Raw genomic sequence first — 9,235 nt, 5'->3', positions numbered from 1 at the left:
CTGTGGTGCCGTTAGGGTGCCGCAGCAGTAGGGCCCGTGTCCCCACTGGAGCCAGGCCTGTCAGTGCGGGGGCCATTTCATGTCACCTCACAGTGTGTGTAGGGCGGAGGTGCCAGCACTCGAGGCTGACAGCCGCCAGCGTTTCCAAAGGCCGAGGAAAAAATTGTCAGCGAGGAGTGCTGTCTGTCGGTACGGACATTCACTGTCCTCACCCTCTAACTGTGGCAGCATTTCCCCTCTCCTCACACTGCGTTTTCTTTGCTGCCTGGCCTGGCATTGTGTATTAAAGGCAACTTGTCACACTACAGAAAAGCTAAGATACTCCTATTTTCCAATATGAGCCTTAATTGAGCACTAGACTTCCCCTGTTCTCTAAGTCCTGTTCTTAGGTTAAATTTTTCTGCAGTTTTTCCCCTCTCACTGAAACTATAAACTGCAGCTCTGTTACCTCCAGGATCAGCCCATCTCCCTTGTGGCATTCTGGCAGAGAAGTGAAATCAGGAATCGATAAGACATAGTGGGAAGAAAACTGGCTGAAAAGAAATAGGAGAGAACCAGGAGAGAAAAAAACTTGTCTCAGTTTTGAATCCAAGGGGGCTCGTGCCGCACTGAGTATCAGTGCTAGTTTAAGGAGAGGGAAAGGTTAAGGCTCTGCAGACTTGTCTCCCGTAGAGAACAGAAGGGATTCCCTCAGCGTCTGGAAAGATCCCACTGCACTGCCTGAAAAATCTCTCTTGAAAAGGAATTTAAGGAAAATAGAAATGACTTCCATCTTCATTTTCAAGCAAGAACCCGTACATAGAGAAAAAACATATTTCTGAGGATTTATGTGGTTTCAGGAAGCCCACAGGACACCTTTGTTTCTCCTTTTGGCAGTTTATTATAATAGTAGTGAGATTACCATCAAGTTTAGGGATGGGTTGCATTCGAAGTTTGTTGAACCATAAGTAAGTGGGTAGAAAAATACAAGCTCAACTTTTAATGTAAATGAAGTGTTTTTAAATAGTCACAGTTTAAATTTCCCCCTTCAGACTTGAGAACTTAAAGGCAGCTACAGTGTTCGTGCTAGAGAGAATGGAGGGGTCAGGTACATGGCATATTTCTCATCAGTTTTACTTGCTACAGCATGGGACCAGGAAAGGAAGTGGGTTAGAAACTCACTGAAGGCCGTGATACCAAAATCATTAGTAATGGAGAGCTGAAGCAGTCCCAGTTTCATCTGGAGCAGATGTAGGTTCCCAACTATATTTTTGTTGAATTAACCGGAACATAAAGCACAGAAGTTTATTCCAGCTGCAGAAAGACAGATGATACAGCATATAGTTGGAGTGACGGAGAGGTGATGCCTAATCCAGCATAAAACTTGCTTGCAGAAGGTTAACCTGTTACGTTTGTTAAAGCAAATTGGAATTGGGAGAGTTGAGTTTAAATCAGATCAGTCCTTCGCATCATTGTTGCAATATAGATCCTGCATTACAGTTGGATTTACTGTAGGGTCAAACCATGACCTAAGAGATCTGGTTTGACTGCTCAATGTGAGTAAAATTAAAAAAAAATAAAAATTGGGAAGGGTAAATTTAATGTCACAAAGGACTTTTGCGGTTTTAATGAACCAAAATATTTGTCATTGGGAAAAGTTGCCTTGTTCCTGACCCGTGACAAATGGATCTTTTTCTGTAGACAGTGCTCCTACCTCCGACAGGTTCCTGTGGTTGGAGAAACTGTATCCCCTGAAGAGAGAGAGACCCTGTGGCTAAATGTGTATGTACACTTTCATTTTTGGCAGACATCTTTGAAGCAGGCAAAAAATTAATTCCGCTGTCAAACATCGATAATTCAGGGGGCAGTTGATCGGCACGCAATTGATCCACTTTATCATGGAAAGCCTTGTGCTGACAATTGATAAGACAGCCACCAAGTGTGAGTATTGGCAATTAGTAAATCAGCAGGACGTCCATCAGAGTGCTCCAATGGCAGACCTCAAAGAACTGAAGAAATAGGAGGCAATGTGACTGCGAGAGAGTGATTTGTGCATGAAAGTGAATCCTGTATCTTCTCCCTGCCTTTTCTGAATACCAGGCAAGGTCAGAGCAGGATAAAAGTGGCTTTGTTATACACCAGTAACCTAACAGCAAAATGTTAGGGATTATTGAGCAAATGGGAGGTGGAGCATATTCTACTATTTGAACGGAGGGATAAGACGATGGTTTATGCTCCTGGAACAGCCTCTCAGTATTTTATGACATCTGACAAGTAATTTTGTTTGTTTGTCGCTTTCTTTTCCCCTCAGTAAAATAATTTTAATTGATTAATGTTACCAAAAGTCTTGAAGATCATCAAATGGCGAACAACAGAGGAATAAAACATGTTATTCTTTACTTCTCTGGGTGAGTTCAGACTCTTCAGGCAGGTATTTGCCAGTTTGCTGGGAGATGAACACCCAGTGGTGCGCAGAGATGGCAGCTGGGTTCTGCTGATTCCACGCCTTGCTTCAGTGGTAAAAACTTGTACCTGAGGTCCAGGGCAGACAGCTAAGGAAAAGTACCTCCCTCGGTGTGATTTGGTGGAGTTTATTTGTACATGCCCTCACAGGGTCAATCAGATGCAGAATAAGCTCTGATTTTTCAAAACTACTTAGTGGATTTCAGTATCCAGTTGACATTAATAACAACTAATGGCCTGTGCACACATATGTCCTTAACAGCTTTGAAAAAATTAGGATTGGTGGAGCAGTGTATTTCAAAAAGCTTGTAGGGGAAAATATATTTGCATAGAGAACTGTGCAGCATAGGGAAAAAATCCAAAATCTATAGCAAAAGCATGGTGTAATGCATACTTAAGTGTTTTCAATTTGCTAATGTATGTATAGTGAAGGAGAATTACAACACTTTTCCATGGTAAGTTTAATGTCGTTTCCTTCAATGAGGGTAAATAAATTTGCTTTAAATCCCCCAGGGTCTTAAAAACTGGTTATTTGGTATGCAGTGGTAGATGAGAAAAATGTTGGTGGGTTTTTTTCTAAAAAGATATTAAAATAATTTATTCACAATATAGATAAGTAATAATCCAAATGCAGTGAGGTGAGAAAAATCTGAATCTCTTGGGAGCTTCTAAACCTGTAGCAAAAAAAAAAAAAAAAAAAGACCCGACAAACTCAAATCCTTACATACTCTAAAGTATTAGCAGAGCCAGGTACTGAGCAGGCAAATGAAGCCAATATACACTAATGTACCAGCCCGGAACAAACTTGAGAGGAAACCTAAGGATATAACAATTCCTAACAGTCTAACTTTGCTCTTTTCTCCATCTCAGTACTCTGCCTTCATTGCTGTACCGTGCTGGCGACAGGCCCTCTCCTTCGGTAGGCAGGCGGATGGAGGGTCCCTTCTCTTCTGGTGGGCAGAGAAGCCCATATTTATGTCTTATACAACAAAGTATTTTCCATTCAAACGATATCTCAGGAGCTTATTCCAGCTGGTTATTTTTAAATCAGCAGGTCTGGCATGCTAGAGTTTTAAAGAGCTGGAGGAGAATTTTGCACCTTAAAAGAGGCATTTTTAATAGTGTTCAGTAATTTGCTAAATTCTGATCTAGGTCTTGTTTGGCAGTGCTGTGCTCTCGGGAGAACTTACATACTCAGGTACCGTCCCTCCATATCCGAGCTTTTAAATTCCCAGCCTGTTTGGGGAGCAGGCAGAATCATAGAATCATAGAATCATTTAGCTTGGAAAAGACCTTTAAGATCGAGTCCAACCGTTAACCTAGCACTGCCAAGTCCACCACTAAACCATGTCCCTGGTTTTTTAAATACCTCCAGGGGATGGTGACTCCACCACTTCCCTGGGCAGCCTGTTCCAATCCTTGACAACCCTTTCGGTGAAGAAATTTTTCCGAATATCCAATCTAAACCTCCCCTGGTGCAACTTGAGGCCATTTCCTCTTGTCCTATCGCGTGTTACTTGGGAAAAGAGACTGACACTCACCTCGCTACAACCTCCTTTCAGGTAGTTGTAGAGAGCGATAAGGTCTCCCCTGAGCCTCCTTTTCTCCAGGCTGAACAACCCCAGTTCCCTCAGCCGCTCCTCATCAGACTTGTTCTCCAGACCCTTCACCAGCCTCGTTGCCCTTCTTTGGACGCGCTCCAGCACCTCAATCCTATCAAACTAAACCTGTATTTCTAATGTAAATCTCGTGGTGGACCTTAAGCTGTGTTTGATGAAAGATGGCAGTAGAATTAATCGCCTCATTTCTGGCAAAATGTGTTCTGCAGGGGGATCTTGAGAGGAAGATGGCAGCTAAACACAATAGGAGATGTATAGGAATTTAGCACCAACAGAGGTGCTATTTGTGCCTTTTAAAACTCTAAATTCCTCGTATGTAAGAACAGGAGGATGATTTGGTGACTTTCTGTTTCATTCTGTCAACAGAAGTGTATTTCTAAGATAGGAGTATCAGAGCTGTGTCTGAAGCTGCGTGGATTTACGGGATTTTTCTGAGCAGGTTCCTGTACCCTTTCTGGGTTTGGTTCTGTTTACAGCCGTGTCATTCTTTCAGTGTTGTTTCTCTGCCAAGCAGCAGCAGCAGAAGAGCTACCTACAAGATCTGCAGGCAGTAGCCCTGCCTGCTGTCCAGCTGCAGCACTGTCCATTAGGTAGTATATAAAGTCAATTTTTGTCTTCTAATTATTATTAAAACGGATGTCTTTATGATAACGCAGCTGCCCAGCTCAGATCTAGAACCAGTTTTAAAGGTTTCCAAGTAACTTGCTCTTACTCAGTAACTTTTCTTGTAATTAGTTATGGCTGATTTTTCCCTTCCCTTAAAAGCAGCTCAGCCTCACTTGGTTATGACAAACTCTTGCCCAGGTAGAAACACTAAATAGTTTGATGGTTTCAGAACCACTTCAAAGAATATTCACACGTCGGATTTGTGAAAGCTTCAGAATGAAACATGAAACAAACACAAAAGTTGTGTAAAAATGAGGCAGAACAAAATGCGGAGGAAACGCGTGTCTGAGTGACTGAACAAGCTGCATTTTGTTCTCTTCTGCTTACTTGAAGGCGACAGCCTTACGCTACACCTGGCCTTTGTGCCGCTTACGCTGCGTTCCAGTGCCACAGAACAGTCGGGCAGGTTCCTCTGCATCCCGTGGTTAAAGCTGAGTGCAGAAAGCTGCAGTGAAAGGTGGGTGTCCAGGAGGACGGCGTCAGCGTGGCGTTTGCTGAAGACATTATGCGTCTGTGCTCTTCAAGGCAGCACGTAAATGAACAGTCAGATCCCTGCGGGGAAACTTCGTGTTTCTCAAAATACCGATGCCGAGATCTTTTTGCTCGGTGCATTATTGCAGCCGATGCCACAAGCATAATTGCAGATGGCCTACTAAGGAGAATGCAGTTTTTTCCAATTAGTATTTTTGGCCTTTCAAAAGGCTGTTAACTAGAGATCTGGGCAGCGTAAAAGCAGTAATTTTGACTGCGCCCCCTGCTACCTGTGGTTTTAAAGCCGGGCTGCTATTTACTTTTTAAATTGACTTTTTTTTTCCTTAGCTTCTGAAAGAAAGTTGCATACAAAGAATGTGTTAAATGCAGGGTGTGTAAAGTTCTGTCGAATATGCTAGGTAAATGCACTGGAAAACAGAAATCCTCAGGCTGTCTGTAGTCACTGCTGCAGGTAGCAAAAGAGATAAAGTATTCAGCCGAGTGCATGGTAGTTTTTTTAACATGCAAATAGCTCTTTGAGGGGCAAAATCCATTTCCCCTTTCACTGGTGCAGTCTGTAGGATAGGTCTGTATGATGCATTATGGAAAAGGCCCAAAGGATTTCTTTCATGACGTTTACTGTCAGTCTCTACCTAGTTAGGTGCTGTAAATCCAGTTGCACCAAAAAATTCAGGCTACAGAAGAATAAATAAGTTAAAGCAGAGAGTGTAGCAATGTATAGAACCCCAACATTGAGATGCTTGACTTTGTAATGACAGAGTGCTTCGTTACTGCACCTGATTCAGCGTTCAGGCAGTAACTGACCCGAACTGATCCAAGTCAAGTATTTCCCCCTCTGGCCAAAAAGATTTTTAAACGTGCCCTCAACCAACTCCACAATAATAAAACGTAGGAAAGCCCCTCTTGTCTCATCATATAGTCATATCCGTTTGTTCCGTGTGTCAGTCTGTTCCAAAATACTTCTGTCCGAAGTGTGTTGGTGCAACAGGATGAACTTCTGTAGTTAAAATTGTGATCTCTGGGAATTCCTGGATGATGGACTTGGCACCTTTTGAGAGAGGGCAAAGGCAATAAGGACTACAGCACCGCAGCTGTATTTCAGCACCACACGTTAAACCACGATTAGCAGAATTCCGTAGATAAATCGGGCTCTCTTCTTCCATCTCCGCTTCACGTTTCTGCCTTAGCTGACTGTCTATGAGGAAAAACTTCCCGAAATTAGTGGATTGCTTTTTTGGGTTTTCTTATTTGGTTTTTCTTTTCTTTACCGTACACGTATACTCCCAATCTAATCGCCAACGTGGTTACAGACTGCCAGGAATGGCTCTCTGCCGGTCAGTTGACTTTTTTGATAGTGATTTCTGCCACGGCCCATTTTTAAAACAGCGCACACGATCCATTTTCCTACTTCACAGAAACAGATGTTCCTTTTTTGGATCCCCTTTTACAAGGCAAGATCTTTAACGTGCGGACAGGACAGTTCTGTAGCTTCATTTACCTCACGCTCCTTACAGAACTGGTATTCTTTTGGTGGCGGACCAACTCAACACCATCCGTGGGCTGCTGCAGTCCAGAGCAACAGCAGGAGTGGCTTTGTGAGCCACTGAAGCATTTTGTGTACCTGGCAGCGCTGCAGATTCCTGCTTTTAGGAATACGTCACCATCTGCAGTTTTGCCATTAGGTGTAACAGGCCTTTTCCTTTCTGCTAGCCCACTCCCCTGCCCACACCACACGTGTCGCTGTTCACTCTCGGTTTTACGATTCAGCCAAAAACCCAAACCTCTCTTCTGAGCGAAGCGATGCTGCTGTCGTTACTTGCAAAGGAACAGCTCTTCGCCGCTGTCTGAAGCGTGACTAACGTAACTCTTCCCCGTTAAACGTACCTGTGCTCAGCCCTCCGTCCCCCTTGCACCCCCTCAACTTACCGTGAGGCGTGGAGAATAGGCTTAGCAGGATAATGACACTTGGTTGTACGCCATGTTCTACAAGAACTTTGACAGCCTCAATGACAGTATTACCAGTACCTAAAAGGGGAAAAAGGGAGATTTTTATTTCTTCCCCCCCGCCCCCGGTGGAAGAACTTGTCCTAGGCCACCCGAGAATATCCATGTTAACATTGGTGTGTGACCGAATGGTGATACTGTCCCTTCCCACTGGAAACTATCACCTCTGCACGTATTAATTGTAGAAAACTTTGGCCTCCCGATGAAGGAACTTCATCTCTACTCCGAAACAGCCAACTCTGCCACGTTTTCAGCACTGAAGTCGGTGGATTTTATTAAAGCCCCGAGGCAAGAAAACTCATCTAAAATAGTAAAATGGCAATTAAGAGCTCCGTGTGTAGAACCAGAATTAAATCTTAGACTGGAAAAGTCTGACAAACTCCTTGCCACGCTTACCAGGTTTAATTTTTTTTTGGTAGCATTAACTGTATTTAATTTTAAAGTAATTTACTTCTAAGATCTGTAATCCAACAATGTCTTTTAATAGCATGAGGAAAATACTGTTTGAGTCTTTTCTCGTGGCAAAATTTAAAAAATGACATTTGTATCAAGTCTTAATGCTTCAACCTTTCTCACAAACGGAGGCATGCCCAAGTGATTTGCTCTGCATTCATGCTGGTGCAGGCTGACTAATACGTATTCTGGCACAGCCTGATAAATTCCCTACTATGTCGCCTAAACCAAGCAAAAAACCTAATCAAAGCCCCTGAAATTTGGAAATCTGCCTTTAAATTCAGCGCACTCACTGTACATAATGATGAAAGACACTTACTTAGTATTGGGTACATAAGAAGAACTTTTCTCCTGTAAATGTCTGGTGGAAACTTAGCATAGTACACTTTCGCTCTTTGAGTCTCCTCGTCGCTCTGTATCAGGATTTTTCCTATGCGGATTGATCTACAGCAGTCTCGTAAACCTTGTTCCATTGCCTCCCCTCAAAACGAGCAGCAAAAAAACCAACGCCACATTGTTACACACTGAGAAACGGCACAATTGCAAGATGCTACCATTAAATAGACAGTCCCAATACTGTATTGGTGAAGAGTTCTAAAAAGGAGATTATTTTTTTTCTCGGTTCCAAGTGTTAAAAACACTTGAAGCGATTTTTCCTTTTTTCTCTGTTTAGACAGAAAAACAAGTCTACTTGGTGTTACTTAGCTCCCGGGTATTAGTGTTCCCACACACCAGTGCTAAGCTCTCAAAGGTGAGAGCTGGAAACGTCAAAACAAACGAATGGGGTTTGGAGAACGTCTTTGAGCTCTGCCCAGAGGCACCGCGGTGCAAAACGTAGTGCAGGAAGCTGTGGAGCCACTGGATTTTACATCACAGGCACAAAGGTTTCCGCAGCATTGGGCAAAATAACAGTGACTCTGCCACCACGGAGCATGGTTGGTTTGGGGACCCCTCCCTGAGCAGAAGTCAAACAAGGAAGGGCAGTTGGCCTGGCCTCTCGCAGGTAACGGCTGCTAGAGAAGAGGCCAGGTGAAATCTCTTGCAGCTCTTTGGCTCCTAAAGAGTTAATGAAACATAATACTTGACATTCTGTGATCAAGGCTACCTAAGAAAGAATAACAACCGGCAGGTTTGGGTAAGACCTGGCTGTAGAGAAGTGTTGTTGCACATTTTTGCAAGGAAGTTGGTTACAGGTTTCCCAAACGTTTAATTCGTGCTCATTCAACGACCAGAAACTGCCTACCGCTTCTCATTATGCTGACTCCGCAGTTTCCCTTTTCAAATCTGACTCCTTCGTACTTGTGTCCTGTTGGAGTGGTCACGAACAAGCACAAGCCTGCCTGCAAAAGAAATGGTAGGGATATCGCATTTTGTGATAAAGCAGGGCCCTACAGAAGACTCAGTTAAAGGCTGAGCCCATCTGGGGGGGGGGGGGGAAGTATTGCGTTTACTGGAGCAAATGTGATGTGTCTGTCATGCTGACAGCAATGCCAAGCAAAATAATGTAGAATAATGTAGGTAAGAGGTGGTTTAAAGTAGTAGTGCTGATGATAGAATAA

General features: G+C 43.4%; 1 pseudogene across 1 annotated transcript in view; it reads right to left on the bottom strand.

Moving 5' to 3' along the window:
• Nucleotides 1-5,895: 5,895 nt before the first annotated feature.
• The window catches only part of LOC143164616 (uracil phosphoribosyltransferase homolog), a 269,486-nt pseudogene continuing 266,146 nt past the window's right edge, over nt 5,896-9,235 (bottom strand). Inside the window, exons 6-9 of the transcript XR_012996106.1 lie at nt 8,920-9,016; nt 7,996-8,157; nt 7,146-7,244; nt 5,896-6,267 (exon numbers count right to left, since the gene is read on the bottom strand). The product of XR_012996106.1 is annotated as a uracil phosphoribosyltransferase homolog (transcript). The remainder of the gene's footprint in view (nt 6,268-7,145; nt 7,245-7,995; nt 8,158-8,919; nt 9,017-9,235) is intronic.

The sequence above is a fragment of the Aptenodytes patagonicus genome, chromosome 9 (assembly GCF_965638725.1).
Source record: "Aptenodytes patagonicus chromosome 9, bAptPat1.pri.cur, whole genome shotgun sequence".
In the NCBI taxonomy this organism is placed as follows: Eukaryota; Metazoa; Chordata; class Aves; order Sphenisciformes; family Spheniscidae; genus Aptenodytes; species Aptenodytes patagonicus.
Note: the sequence above shows the minus strand (reverse complement) of the source record. Positions and strands in the feature narration are given on the sequence as shown.